The sequence below is a fragment of the Hypanus sabinus genome, chromosome 7 (assembly GCF_030144855.1).
Source record: "Hypanus sabinus isolate sHypSab1 chromosome 7, sHypSab1.hap1, whole genome shotgun sequence".
Classification (NCBI taxonomy): Eukaryota; Metazoa; Chordata; class Chondrichthyes; order Myliobatiformes; family Dasyatidae; genus Hypanus; species Hypanus sabinus.
The window spans coordinates 110,833,416-110,852,214 of NC_082712.1; positions in this window are offsets into that span (position 1 = coordinate 110,833,416).

Here is an 18,799-nt window from a genome sequence, read left to right on the forward strand (position 1 = left end):
ACCTACAGACACCCTCAGATAAACCCACACACACACCCACAGGTAAACCCATACAGACACCCTCAGATAAACCCACACAGACACCCTCAGATAAACCTACACACACACCCTCAGATAAACCTACACAGACACCCTCAGATAAACCCACACACACACCCTCAGATAAACCCACACGCACACCCTCAGATAAACCCACACAGACACCCTCAGATAAACCCACACAGACACCCTCATATAAACCTACACACACACCCTCAGATAAACCTACAGACACCCTCAGATAAACCTACACAGACATCCTCAGATAAACCTACACACACACCCTCAGTTAAACCTACACACACCCTCAGATAAACCCACACGCACCCTCAGATAAACCTACACACACCCTCATTTAACCCACACGCACCCTCAGATAAACCTACACACACCCTCAGATAAACCCACACGCACCCTCAGATAAACCCACACACACACCCTCAGATAAACCTACACACACCCTCAGATAAACCCACACGCACCCTCAGATAAACCCACACACACCCTCAGATAAACCCACACACACACCCTCAGATAAACCCACACACACCCTCAGATAAACCTACACGGACACCCTCAGTTAAAACTACACAGACACACTCAGATAAACCTACACACACCCTCAGATAAACCCACACGCACCCTCAGATAAACCCACACGCACCCTCAGTTATAACTACACAGACACCCTCAGATAAACCTACACACACACCCTCAGTTAAACCTACACACACCCTCAGATTAACCCACACGCACCCTCAGATAAACCTACACACACCCTCAGATAAACCCACACGCACCCTCAGATAAACCTACACAGACACCCTCAGATAAACCCACACACACACCCTCAGATAAACCCACACAGACACCCACAGATAAACCCACACAGACACCTTCAGATAAACGTACACAGACACCTCAGATAAACCCACACAGACACCTTCAGATAAACGTACACAGAGACCCTCAGATAAACCCACACAGACACCTCAGATAAACCCACACAGACACCCTCAGATAAACCCACACGCACCCTCAGATAAACCCACACAGACACCTCAGATAAACACACACAGATACCCTCAGGTAAACCCACACAGACACCCTCAGATAAACCCACACACACCCTCAGATAAACCCACACACACACCCTCAGATAAACCCACACACACACCCTCGGATAAACCCATACAGACACCTCAGATAAACCCACACAGACACCCTCAGGTAAACCCACACAGATACCCTCAGATAAACCGACACAGACACCTCAGATAAACCCACACAGACACCTTCAGATAAACGTACACAGAGACCCTCAGATAAACCCACACAGACACCCTCAGATAAAACTACACAGACACCCTCAGATAAACCTACACAGACACCCTCAGATAAACCCACACAGACACCCTCAGATAATCCTACACACACACCCTCAGTTAAAAAAACACAGACACCCTCAGTTAAACCTACATACACCCTCAGATAAACCTACACACAGACACCCTCAGATAAAATAGGAACAGACACTCTCAGATAAACCTAGACAGACACCCTCAGATAAACCCACACAGACACCCTCAGATAATCCTACACACACACCCTCAGTTAAAAAAACACAGACACCCTCAGTTAAACCTACATACACCCTCAGATAAACCTACACACAGACACCCTCAGATAAAATAGGAACAGACACTCTCAGATAAACCTAGACAGACACCTTCAGATAAACCTAGACAGACACCCTCAGAAAAACCTAAACACTCACCCTCAGATAAACCCACACACTCCCACAGATAAACCCACACGCACCCTCAGATAAACCCAAACACACAAACCATCAGATAAACCTAGACAGACACCCTCAGATAAACCTACACAGACACCCTCAGTTAAACCCACACAGACACCCTCCGATAAATCCACACAGACACTCTCAGATAAACCCACACGCACCCTCAGATAAACCCACATAGACACCCTCAGATATACCTACACACACACCCTCAGATAAACCTACACAGACACCCTCAGATAAACCTAAACACTCACCCTCAGATAAACCCACACACACCCTCAGATAAACCCACACAGACACCCTCAGATAAACCTAGACACACACCCTCAGATAAACCTACACACTCACCCTCAGATAAACCCACACACACACCCTCAGATAAAATCACACACACCCCCTCAGATAAACCCACACAGACACCCTCAGATAAACCCACACACACCCCCTCAGATAAACCCACAGGACACCCTCAGATAAACGTACACAGACATCCTCAGATAAAACTACACACACACCCTCAGATAAACCTGCGCACACACCCTCAGATAAACACACACACACACGCTCTTATAAAACTACACAGACACGCACCCTCAGATAAACCCACACAGACACCCTAAGTTAAACCCACACACACCCTCAGATAAACCCACACAGATACCCTCCGATAAACCCACTCACACACCCTCATATAAACCTACACAGACACACATTCAGATAAACCCACACAGACACCCTCAAATAAACCCACACAGACACCCTCAGATAAACCCACACACACACCCTCAGATAAACCTGCACACACACCCTCAGATAAACCCACACAGATACCCTCAGATAAACCCACACACACACCCTCAGATAAACCTGCACACACACCCTCAGATAAACCTACACAGACACCCTCAGATAAACCCACACAGACACCGTCAGATAAACCAACACAGACACTCTCAGATAAAACTAGACAGACACCCGCAGATAAAACCACACAGACACCTCAGATAAACCCACACAGACACCCTCAGATAAACCTACACAGAAACCCTCAGATAAACCCACACAGACAACCTCAGATAAACCTACACACACACCCTCAGATATACCTACAGACACCCTCAGATAAACCCACACACACACCCTCAGATAAACCCACACAGACACCCTCAGTTAAACTCACACGCACCCTCAGATAAACCTACACACACCCTCAGATAAACCCACACACACACCCACAGGTAAACCCATACAGACACCCTCAGATAAACCCACACAGACACCCTCAGATAAACCTACACACACACCCTCAGATAAACCTACACAGACACCCTCAGATAAACCCACACACACACCCTCAGATAAACCCACACGCACACCCTCAGATAAACCCACACAGACACCCTCAGATAAACCCACACAGACACCCTCAGATAAACCTACACACACACCCTCAGATAAACCTACAGACACCCTCAGATAAACCTACACAGACATCCTCAGATAAACCTACACACACACCCTCAGTTAAACCTACACACACCCTCAGATAAACCCACACGCACCCTCAGATAAACCTACACACACCCTCATTTAACCCACACGCACCCTCAGATAAACCTACACACACCCTCAGATAAACCCACACGCACCCTCAGATAAACCCACACACACACCCTCAGATAAACCTACACACACCCTCAGATAAACCCACACGCACCCTCAGATAAACCCACACACACACCCTCAGATAAACCCACACACACCCTCAGATAAACCTACACAGACACCCTCAGTTAAAACTACACAGACACACTCAGATAAACCTACACACACCCTCAGATAAACCCACACGCACCCTCAGATAAACCCACACGCACCCTCAGTTATAACTACACAGACACCCTCAGATAAACCTACACACACACCCTCAGTTAAACCTACACACACCCTCAGATTAACCCACACGCACCCTCAGATAAACCTACACACACCCTCAGATAAACCCACACGCACCCTCAGATAAACCTACACAGACACCCTCAGATAAACCCACACACACACCCTCAGATAAACCCACACAGACACCCACAGATAAACCCACACAGACACCTTCAGATAAACGTACACAGACACCTCAGATAAACCCACACAGACACCTTCAGATAAACGTACACAGAGACCCTCAGATAAACCCACACAGACACCTCAGATAAACCCACACAGACACCCTCAGATAAACCCACACGCACCCTCAGATAAACCCACACAGACACCTCAGATAAACACACACAGATACCCTCAGGTAAACCCACACAGACACCCTCAGATAAACCCACACACACCCTCAGATAAACCCACACACACACCCTCAGATAAACCCACACACACACCCTCGGATAAACCCATACAGACACCTCAGATAAACCCACACAGACACCCTCAGGTAAACCCACACAGATACCCTCAGATAAACCGACACAGACACCTCAGATAAACCCACACAGACACCTTCAGATAAACGTACACAGAGACCCTCAGATAAACCCACACAGACACCCTCAGATAAAACTACACAGACACCCTCAGATAAACCTACACAGACACCCTCAGATAAACCCACACAGACACCCTCAGATAATCCTACACACACACCCTCAGTTAAAAAAACACAGACACCCTCAGTTAAACCTACATACACCCTCAGATAAACCTACACACAGACACCCTCAGATAAAATAGGAACAGACACTCTCAGATAAACCTAGACAGACACCCTCAGATAAACCCACACAGACACCCTCAGATAATCCTACACACACACCCTCAGTTAAAAAAACACAGACACCCTCAGTTAAACCTACATACACCCTCAGATAAACCTACACACAGACACCCTCAGATAAAATAGGAACAGACACTCTCAGATAAACCTAGACAGACACCTTCAGATAAACCTAGACAGACACCCTCAGAAAAACCTAAACACTCACCCTCAGATAAACCCACACACTCCCACAGATAAACCCACACGCACCCTCAGATAAACCCAAACACACAAACCATCAGATAAACCTAGACAGACACCCTCAGATAAACCTACACAGACACCCTCAGTTAAACCCACACAGACACCCTCCGATAAATCCACACAGACACTCTCAGATAAACCCACACGCACCCTCAGATAAACCCACATAGACACCCTCAGATATACCTACACACACACCCTCAGATAAACCTACACAGACACCCTCAGATAAACCTAAACACTCACCCTCAGATAAACCCACACACACCCTCAGATAAACCCACACAGACACCCTCAGATAAACCTAGACACACACCCTCAGATAAACCTACACACTCACCCTCAGATAAACCCACACACACACCCTCAGATAAAATCACACACACCCCCTCAGATAAACCCACACAGACACCCTCAGATAAACCCACACACACCCCCTCAGATAAACCCACAGGACACCCTCAGATAAACGTACACAGACATCCTCAGATAAAACTACACACACACCCTCAGATAAACCTGCGCACACACCCTCAGATAAACACACACACACACGCTCTTATAAAACTACACAGACACGCACCCTCAGATAAACCCACACAGACACCCTAAGTTAAACCCACACACACCCTCAGATAAACCCACACAGATACCCTCCGATAAACCCACTCACACACCCTCATATAAACCTACACAGACACACATTCAGATAAACCCACACAGACACCCTCAAATAAACCCACACAGACACCCTCAGATAAACCCACACACACACCCTCAGATAAACCTGCACACACACCCTCAGATAAACCTGCACACACACCCTCAGATAAACCTACACAGACACCCTCAGATAAACCCACACAGACACCGTCAGATAAACCAACACAGACACTCTCAGATAAACCTAGACAGACACCCTCAGATAAAACCACACAGACACCTCAGATAAACCCACACAGACACCCTCAGATAAACCTACACAGAAACCCTCAGATAAACCCACACAGACAACCTCAGATAAACCTACACACACACCCTCAGATATACCTACAGACACCCTCAGATAAACCCACACACACACCCTCAGATAAACCCACACAGACACCCTCAGTTAAACTCACACGCACCCTCAGATACACCTACACAGACACCCTCAGATAAACCCACACAGACACCCTCAGATAAGCCCACACACACACCCTCAGATAAACCTACACACACCCTCAGATAAACCCGCAGACACCCTCAGATAAACCTACACAGACACACTCAGATAAACCTAGACAGACACCCTCAGATAAACCCACAGACACCCTCAGATAAACCTACACAGGCACTCTCAGATAAACCCACACAGACACCCTCAGATAAACCCACACAGACACCCTCAGATAAACCTACACAGACACCCTCAGATAAACCCACACACACCCTCAGATAAACCTACACAGACACCCTCAGATAAACCCACACATACCCTCAGATAAACCTACACAGACATCCTCAGATAAACCTACACACACACCCTCAGATAAACCTACAGACACCCTCAGATAAACCCACACACACACCCACAGATAAACCCATACAGACACCCTCAGATAAACCCACACAGACACCCTCAGATAAACCTACACACACACCCTCAGATAAACCTACACAGACACCCTCAGATAAGCCCACACACACACCCTCAGATAAACCCACACGCACACCCTCAGATAAACCCACACAGACACCCTCAGATAAACCCACTCAGACACCCTCAGATAAACCTACACACACACCCTCAGATAAACCTACAGACACCCTCAGATAAACCCACACACACACCCACAGATAAACCTACAGACACCCTCAGATAAACCTACACAGACATCCTCAGATAAACCTACACACACCCTCAGATAAACCTACACACACACCCTCAGATAAACCTACAGACACCCTCAGATAAACCCACACACACACCCACAGATAAACCTACAGACACCCTCAGATAAACCTACACAGACATCCTCAGATAAACCTACACACACCCTCAGATAAACCCGCAGACACCCTCAGATAAACCCACACACACACCCTCAGATAAACCCGCAGACACCCTCAGATAAACCTACACAGACACTCAGATAAACCTAGACAGACACCCTCAGATAAACCCACAGACACCCTCAGATAAACCTACACAGACACTCTCAGATAAACCCACACAGACACCCTCAGATAAACCCACACAGACACCCTCAGATGAACCTACACAGACACCCTCAGATAAACACACACACACCCTCAGATAAACCTACACAGACACCCTCAGATAAACCCACACAGACACCCTCAGATAAACCCACACGCACCCTCAGATAAACCCACACGCACCCTCAGATAAACCTACACACACCCTCAGATAAACCCACACACACACCCTCAGATAAACCTACACACACTCTCAGATAAACCTACACACACACCATCATATAAACCTACACAGACACCCTCAGATAAACCCGCACACACCCTCAGATAAACCTACACACACCCTCAGATAAACCCACACACACACCCTCAGATAAACCTACACACACTCTCAGATAAACCCACACACACACCCTCAGATAAACCTACACAGACACCCACAGATAAACCCACACACACACCCTCAGATACACCCACACAGAGACCCTCAGATAAACCTACACACACACCCTCAGATAAACCTACACAGACACCCTCAGATAAACCCACACGCACCCTCAGATAAACCTACACACACACCCTCAGATAAACCCACACGCACCCTCAGATAAACCTACACACACACCCTCAGATAAACCTACACAGACACCCTCAGATAAACCCACACGCACCCTCAGATAAACCTACACACACACCCTCAGATAAACCTACACAGACACCCTCAGATAAACCCACACACACACCCTCGGATAAACCCACACAGACACCGTCAGATAAACACACACACACACCCTCGGATAAACCCACACCGACACCGTCAGATAAACCTACACACACCCTCAGATAAACCTACACAGACACTCTCAGATAAACCCACACAGACACCCTCAGATAAACCCACACAGACACCCTCAGATGAACCTACACAGACACCCTCAGATAAACACACACACACCCTCAGATAAACCTACACAGACACCCTCAGATAAACCCACAGACACACTCAGAAAAACCCACAGACACCCTCAGATAAACCCACACAGACACCCTCAGATAAACCCACACAGACACTCTGAGATAAACCCACAATGACACCCTCAGATAAACCCACACACACACCCTCAGATAAACCTACACAGACACCCTCAGATAAACCCACACAGACATTCTGAGATAAACCCACACAGACACCCTCAGATAAACCCACACAGACACCTTCAGATAAACCTACAGAGACACCCTCAGATAAACCCACACAGACACTCTCAGATAAACCTAGACAGACACCCTCAGATAAACCCCCACAGACACCCTCAGATAAAACCACACAGACAAACCCTCAGATAAACCTAGAGAGACAAAATCAGATACACCCACACAGACAACGTCAGATAAACCTACACAGACACCCTCAGTTAACCCCAAACGCACCCTCAGATAAACCTACACAGACACCCTCAGATAAACCTACACAGACACCCTCAGATAAACCCATACAGACTCCCTCAGTTAAACCCACACGCACACTCAGATAAACCTACGCAGACACCCTCAGATAAACCCACACGCACCCTCAGATAAACGTACACAGAGACCCTCAGATAAACCCACACAGACACCCTCAGATAAACCCACACCCTCCCTCAGATAAACGCACACAGACACCTCAGATAAACCCACACAGACACCCTCAGATAAACCTACACAGACACCCTCAGATAAACCTACACAGACACCCTCAGATAAACCCATACACACAACCTCAGATAAACCCACACACACACCCTCAGATAAACCTACACAGACATCCTCAGATAAACCTACACAGACACCCTCAGATAAACCTACACACACCCTCAGATAAACCCACACAGACACACTCAGATAAACCCACACAGACACCCTCAGTTAAACTCACTCGCACCCTCAGATAAACCTGCACACACAACCTCAGATGAACCTACACAGACACCCTCAGATAAACCCACACAGACACCCTCAGATAAACCCACACACACACCCTGAGATAAACCCACACAGACACCCTCAAATAAACCCACACAGACACCCTCAGATAAACCCACACAGACACTCTCAGATAAACCTACACAGACACTCTCAGATAAACCCACACAGACACCCTCAGATAAACCTACACAGACACCCTCAGATAAACCCACACAGACACCCTCAGATAAACCTACACACACACCCTCAGATAAACCCACACAGACACCCTCAGATAAACCTACACAGACACCCTCAGATAAACCCACACAGACACCCTCAGATAAACCCACACACACACCCTCAGATAAACCCACACAGACACCTTCAGATAAACCCACACAGACACCCTCAGATAAACCGACAGAGACACCCTCAGATAAACCGACACACACACCTTCAGATAAACCCACACAGACACCCTCAGATAAACCCACACAGACACCCTCAGAAAAACCCACACGCACCCTCAGATAAACCTACACACACACCCTCAGATAAACCCACACAGACACCCTCAGATAAACCCACACAGACACCCTCAGATAAACCTACACACACACCCTCAGATAAACCTACAGACACCCTCAGATAAACCTACACAGACATCCTCAGATAAACCTACACACACACCCTCAGTTAAACCTACACACACCCTCAGATAAACCCACACGCACCCTCAGATAAACCTACACACACCCTCATTTAACCCACACGCACCCTCAGATAAACCTACACACACCCTCAGATAAACCCACACGCACCCTCAGATAAACCCACACACACACCCTCAGATAAACCTACACACACCCTCAGATAAACCCACACGCACCCTCAGATAAACCCACACACACACCCTCAGATAAACCCACACACACCCTCAGATAAACCTACACAGACACCCTCAGTTAAAACTACACAGACACACTCAGATAAACCTACACACACCCTCAGATAAACCCACACACACACCCTCAGATAAACCCACACTCACACCCTCAGATAAACCCACACAGACACCCTCAGATAAACCCACTCAGACACCCTCAGATAAACCTACACACACACCCTCAGATAAACCTACAGACACCCTCAGATAAACCTACACACACACCCTCAGATAAACCTACAGACACCCTCAGATAAACCCACACACACACCCTCAGATAAACCCATACAGACACCCTCAGATAAACCCACACAGACACCCTCAGATAAACCCACACACACACCCTCAGATAAACCCATACAGACACCCTCAGATAAACCCACACAGACACCCTCAGATAAACCCACACACACACCCTCAGATAAACCCACACACACACCCTCAGATACACCCACACAGAGACCCTCAGATAAACCTACACACACACCCTCAGATAAACCTACACAGACACCCTCAGATAAACCCACACGCACCCTCAGATAAACCTACACACACACCCTCAGATAAACCTACACAGACACCCTCAGATAAACCCACACGCACCCTCAGATAAACCTACACACACACCCTCAGATAAACCTACACAGACACCCTCAGATAAACCCACACACACACCCTCGGATAAACCCACACAGACACCGTCAGATAAACACACACACACACCCTCGGATAAACCCACACCGACACCGTCAGATAAACCTACACACACCCTCAGATAAACCTACACAGACACTCTCAGATAAACCCACACAGACACCCTCAGATAAACCCACACAGACACCCTCAGATGAACCTACACAGACACCCTCAGATAAACACACACACACCCTCAGATAAACCTACACAGACACCCTCAGATAAACCCACAGACACACTCAGAAAAACCCACAGACACCCTCAGATAAACCCACACAGACACCCTCAGATAAACCCACACAGACACTCTGAGATAAACCCACAATGACACCCTCAGATAAACCCACACACACACCCTCAGATAAACCTACACAGACACCCTCAGATAAACCCACACAGACATTCTGAGATAAACCCACACAGACACCCTCAGATAAACCCACACAGACACTCTCAGATAAACCTAGACAGACACCCTCAGATAAACCCCCACAGACACCCTCAGATAAAACCACACAGACAAACCCTCAGATAAACCTAGAGAGACAAAATCAGATACACCCACACAGACAACGTCAGATAAACCTACACAGACACCCTCAGTTAACCCCAAACGCACCCTCAGATAAACCTACACAGACACCCTCAGATAAACCTACACAGACACCCTCAGATAAACCCATACAGACTCCCTCAGTTAAACCCACACGCACACTCAGATAAACCTACGCAGACACCCTCAGATAAACCCACACGCACCCTCAGATAAACGTACACAGAGACCCTCAGATAAACCCACACAGACACCCTCAGATAAACCCACACCCTCCCTCAGATAAACGCACACAGACACCTCAGATAAACCCACACAGACACCCTCAGATAAACCTACACAGACACCCTCAGATAAACCTACACAGACACCCTCAGATAAACCCATACACACAACCTCAGATAAACCCACACACACACCCTCAGATAAACCTACACAGACATCCTCAGATAAACCTACACAGACACCCTCAGATAAACCTACACACACCCTCAGATAAACCCACACAGACACACTCAGATAAACCCACACAGACACCCTCAGTTAAACTCACTCGCACCCTCAGATAAACCTGCACACACAACCTCAGATGAACCTACACAGACACCCTCAGATAAACCCACACAGACACCCTCAGATAAACCCACACACACACCCTGAGATAAACCCACACAGACACCCTCAAATAAACCCACACAGACACCCTCAGATAAACCCACACAGACACTCTCAGATAAACCTACACAGACACTCTCAGATAAACCCACACAGACACCCTCAGATAAACCTACACAGACACCCTCAGATAAACCCACACAGACACCCTCAGATAAACCTACACACACACCCTCAGATAAACCCACACAGACACCCTCAGATAAACCCACACACACACCCTCAGATAAACCCACACAGACACCTTCAGATAAACCCACACAGACACCCTCAGATAAACCGACAGAGACACCCTCAGATAAACCGACACACACACCTTCAGATAAACCCACACAGACACCCTCAGATAAACCCACACAGACACCCTCAGAAAAACCCACACGCACCCTCAGATAAACCTACACACACACCCTCAGATAAACCCACACAGACACCCTCAGATAAACCCACACAGACACCCTCAGATAAACCTACACACACACCCTCAGATAAACCTACAGACACCCTCAGATAAACCTACACAGACACCCTCAGATAAACCTACACACACACCCTCAGTTAAACCTACACACACCCTCAGATAAACCCACACGCACCCTCAGATAAACCTACACACACCCTCATTTAACCCACACGCACCCTCAGATAAACCTACACACACCCTCAGATAAACCCACACGCACCCTCAGATAAACCCACACACACACCCTCAGATAAACCTACACACACCCTCAGATAAACCCACACGCACCCTCAGATAAACCCACACACACACCCTCAGATAAACCCACACACACCCTCAGATAAACCTACACAGACACCCTCAGTTAAAACTACACAGACACACTCAGATAAACCTACACACACCCTCAGATAAACCCACACACACACCCTCAGATAAACCCACACTCACACCCTCAGATAAACCCACACAGACACCCTCAGATAAACCCACTCAGACACCCTCAGATAAACCTACACACACACCCTCAGATAAACCTACAGACACCCTCAGATAAACCTACACACACACCCTCAGATAAACCTACAGACACCCTCAGATAAACCCACACACACACCCTCAGATAAACCCATACAGACACCCTCAGATAAACCCACACAGACACCCTCAGATAAACCCACACACACACCCTCAGATAAACCCATACAGACACCCTCAGATAAACCCACACAGACACCCTCAGATAAACCCACACACACACCCTCAGATAAACCCACACACACACCCTCAGATAAACCCATACAGACACCCTCAGATAAACCCACACAGACACCCTCAGATAAACCAGCAGACACCCTCAGATAAACCTACACAGACACTCAGATAAACCTAGACAGACACCCTCAGATAAACCCACAGACACCCTCAGATAAACCTACACAGACACTCTCAGATAAACCCACACAGACACCCTCAGATAAACCCACACAGACACCCTCAGATGAACCTACACAAACACCCTCAGATAAACCCACACACACCCTCAGATAAACCTACACAGACACCCTCAGATAAACCCACACAGACACCCTCAGATAAACCCACACGCACCCTCAGATAAACCCACACGCACCCTCAGATAAACCTACACACACCCTCAGATAAACCCACACACACACCCTCAGATAAACCTACACACACTCTCAGATAAACCCACACACACACCCTCAGATAAACCTACACAGACACCCTCAGATAAACCCACACACACACCCTCAGATAAACCTACACAGACACCCACAGATAAACCCACACACACACCCTCAGATACACCCACACAGACACCCTCAGATAAACCTACACACACACCCTCAGATAAACCTACACAGACACCCTCAGATAAACCCACACGCACCCTCAGATAAACCTACACACACACACCCTCAGATAAACCTACACAGACACCCTCAGATAAACCCACACGCACCCTCAGATAAACCTACACACACACCCTCAGATAAACCTACACAGACACCCTCAGATAAACCCACACACACACCCTCGGATAAACCCACACAGACACCGTCAGATAAACACACACACACACCCTCGGATAAACCCACACCGACACCCTCAGATAAACCTACACAGACACCCTCAGATAAACCCACAGACACACTCAGAAAAACCCACAGACACCCTCAGATAAACCCACACAGACACCCTCAGATAAACCCACACAGACACTCTGAGATAAACCCACACAGACACCCTCAGATAAACCTACACAGACACCCTCAGATAAACCCACACAGACATTCTGAGATAAACCCACACAGACACCCTCAGATAAACCCACACAGACACCTTCAGATAAACCTACAGAGACACCCTCAGATAAACCCACACAGACACTCTCAGATAAACCTAGACAGACACCCTCAGATAAACCCCCACAGACACCCTCAGATAAAACCACACAGACAAACCCTCAGATAAACCTAGAGAGACAAAATCAGATACACCCACACAGACAACGTCAGATAAACCTACACAGACACCCTCAGTTAAACCCAAACGCACCCTCAGATAAACCTACACAGACACCCTCAGATAAACCTACACAGACACCCTCAGATAAACCCATACAGACTCCCTCAGTTAAACCCACACGCACACTCAGATAAACCTACGCAGACACCCTCAGATAAACCCACACGCACCCTCAGATAAACGTACACAGAAACCCTCAGATAAACCCACACAGACACCCTCAGATAAACCCACACGCTCCCTCAGATAAACGCACACAGACACCTCAGATAAACCCACACAGACACCCTCAGATAAACCTACACAGACACCCTCAGATAAACCTACACACACACCCTCAGATAAACCTACACAGACACCCTCAGATAAACCCATACACACAACCTCAGATAAACCCACACACACACCCTCAGATAAACCTACACAGACATCCTCAGATAAACCTACACAGACACCCTCAGATAAACCTACACACACCCTCAGATAAACCCACACAGACACACTCAGATAAACCCACACAGACACCCTCAGTTAAACTCACTCGCACCCTCAGATAAACCTGCACACACAACCTCAGATGAACCTACACAGACACCCTCAGATAAACCCACACAGACACCCTCAGATAAACCCACACAGACACCCTCAGATAAACCCACACACACACCCTCAGATAAACCCACACAGACACCCTCAGATAAACCCACACAGACACTCTCAGATAAACCTACACAGACACTCTCAGATAAACCCACACAGACACCCTCAGATAAACCCACACAGACACCCTCAGATAAACCTACACACACACCCTCAGATAAACCCACACAGACACCCTCAGATAAACCCACACACACACCCTCAGATAAACCCACACAGACACCTTCAGATAAACCCACACAGACACCCTCAGATAAACCTACACAGACACCCTCAGATAAACCTACACACACCCTCAGATAAACCCACACAGACACACTCAGATAAACCCACACAGACACCCTCAGTTAAACTCACTCGCACCCTCATATAAACCTGCACACACAACCTCAGATGAACCTACACAGACACCCTCAGATAAACCCACACAGACACCCTCAGATAAACCCACACAGACACCCTCAGTTAAACCCACACACACACCCTCAGATAAACCCACACAGACACCCTCAGATAAACCCACACAGACACTCTCAGATAAACCTACACAGACACTCTCAGATAAACCCACACAGACACCCTCAGATAAACCCACACAGACACCCTCAGATAAACCTACACACACACCCTCAGATAAACCCACACAGACACCCTCAGATAAACCCACACACACACCCTCAGATAAACCCACACAGACACCTTCAGATAAACCCACACAGACACCCTCAGATAAACCGACAGAGACACCCTCAGATAAACCGACACACACACCTTCAGATAAACCCACACAGACACCCTCAGATAAACCCACACAGACACCCTCAGAAAAACCCACACGCACCCTCAGATAAACCTACACACACACCCTCAGATAAACCCACACAGACACCCTCAGATAAACCCACACAGACACCCTCAGATAAACCTACACACACACCCTCAGATAAACCTACAGACACCCTCAGATAAACCTACACAGACATCCTCAGATAAACCTACACACACACCCTCAGTTAAACCTACACACACCCTCAGATAAACCCACACGCACCCTCAGATAAACCCACACACACACCCTCAGATAAACCCACACACACCCTCAGATAAACCTACACAGACACCCTCAGTTAAAACTACACAGACACACTCAGATAAACCTACTCACACCCTCAGATAAACCCACACACACCCTCAGTTATAACTACACAGACACCCTCAGATAAACCTACACACACACCCTCAGTTAAACCTACACACACCCTCAGATTAACCCACACGCACCCTCAGATAAACCTACACACACCCTCAGATAAACCCACACGCACCCTCAGATAAACCTACACAGACACCCTCAGATAAACCCACACACACACCCTCAGATAAACCCACACAGACACCCAAAGATAAACCCACACAGACACCTTCAGATAAACGTACACAGACACCTCAGATAAACCCACACAGACACCCTCAGATGAACCTACACAGACACCCTCAGATAAACCCACACACACCCTCAGATAAACCTACACAGACACCCTCAGATAAACCCACACAGACACCCTCAGATAAACCCACACGCACCCTCAGATAAACCCACACGCACCCTCAGATAAACCTACACACACCCTCAGATAAACCCACACACACACCCTCAGATAAACCTACACACACTCTCAGATAAACCCACACACACACCCTCAGATAAACCTACACAGACACCCTCAGATAAACCCACACACACACCCTCAGATAAACCTACACAGACACCCACAGATAAACCCACACACACACCCTCAGATACACCCACACAGACACCCTCAGATAAACCTACACACACACCCTCAGATAAACCTACACAGACACCCTCAGATAAACCCACACGCACCCTCAGATAAACCTACACACACACACCCTCAGATAAACCTACACAGACACCCTCAGATAAACCCACACGCACCCTCAGATAAACCTACACACACACCCTCAGATAAACCTACACAGACACCCTCAGATAAACCCACACACACACCCTCGGATAAACCCACACAGACACCGTCAGATAAACACACACACACACCCTCGGATAAACCCACACCGACACCCTCAGATAAACCTACACAGAGACCCTCAGATAAACCCACAGACACACTCAGAAAAACCCACAGACACCCTCAGATAAACCCACACAGACACCCTCAGATAAACCCACACAGACACTCTGAGATAAACCCACACAGACACCCTCAGATAAACCTACACAGACACCCTCAGATAAACCCACACAGACATTCTGAGATAAACCCACACAGACACCCTCAGATAAACCCACACAGACACCTTCAGATAAACCTACAGAGACACCCTCAGATAAACCCACACAGACACTCTCAGATAAACCTAGACAGACACCCTCAGATAAACCCCCACAGACACCCTCAGATAAAACCACACAGACAAACCCTCAGATAAACCTAGAGAGACAAAATCAGATACACCCACACAGACAACGTCAGATAAACCTACACAGACACCCTCAGTTAAACCCAAACGCACCCTCAGATAAACCTACACAGACACCCTCAGATAAACCTACACAGACACCCTCAGATAAACCCATACAGACTCCCTCAGTTAAACCCACACGCACACTCAGATAAACCTACGCAGACACCCTCAGATAAACCCACACGCACCCTCAGATAAACGTACACAGAAACCCTCAGATAAACCCACACAGACACCCTCAGATAAACCCACACGCTCCCTCAGATAAACGCACACAGACACCTCAGATAAACCCACACAGACACCCTCAGATAAACCTACACAGACACCCTCAGATAAACCTACACACACACCCTCAGATAAACCTACACAGACACCCTCAGATAAACCCATACACACAACCTCAGATAAACCCACACACACACCCTCAGATAAACCTACACAGACATCCTCAGATAAACCTACACAGACACCCTCAGATAAACCTACACACACCCTCAGATAAACCCACACAGACACACTCAGATAAACCCACACAGACACCCTCAGTTAAACTCACTCGCACCCTCAGATAAACCTGCACACACAACCTCAGATGAACCTACACAGACACCCTCAGATAAACCCACACAGACACCCTCAGATAAACCCACACAGACACCCTCAGATAAACCCACACACACACCCTCAGATAAACCCACACAGACACCCTCAGATAAACCCACACAGACACTCTCAGATAAACCTACACAGACACTCTCAGATAAACCCACACAGACACCCTCAGATAAACCCACACAGACACCCTCAGATAAACCCACACAGACACCCTCAGATAAACCTACACACACACCCTCAGATAAACCCACACAGACACCCTCAGATAAACCCACACACACACCCTCAGATAAACCCACACAGACACCTTCAGATAAACCCACACAGACACCCTCAGATAAACCTACACAGACACCCTCAGATAAACCTACACACACCCTCAGATAAACCCACACAGACACACTCAGATAAACCCACACAGACACCCTCAGTTAAACTCACTCGCACCCTCAGATAAACCTGCACACACAACCTCAGATGAACCTACACAGACACCCTCAGATAAACCCACACAGACACCCTCAGATAAACCCACACAGACACCCTCAGATAAACCCACACACACACCCTCAGATAAACCCACACAGACACCCTCAGAT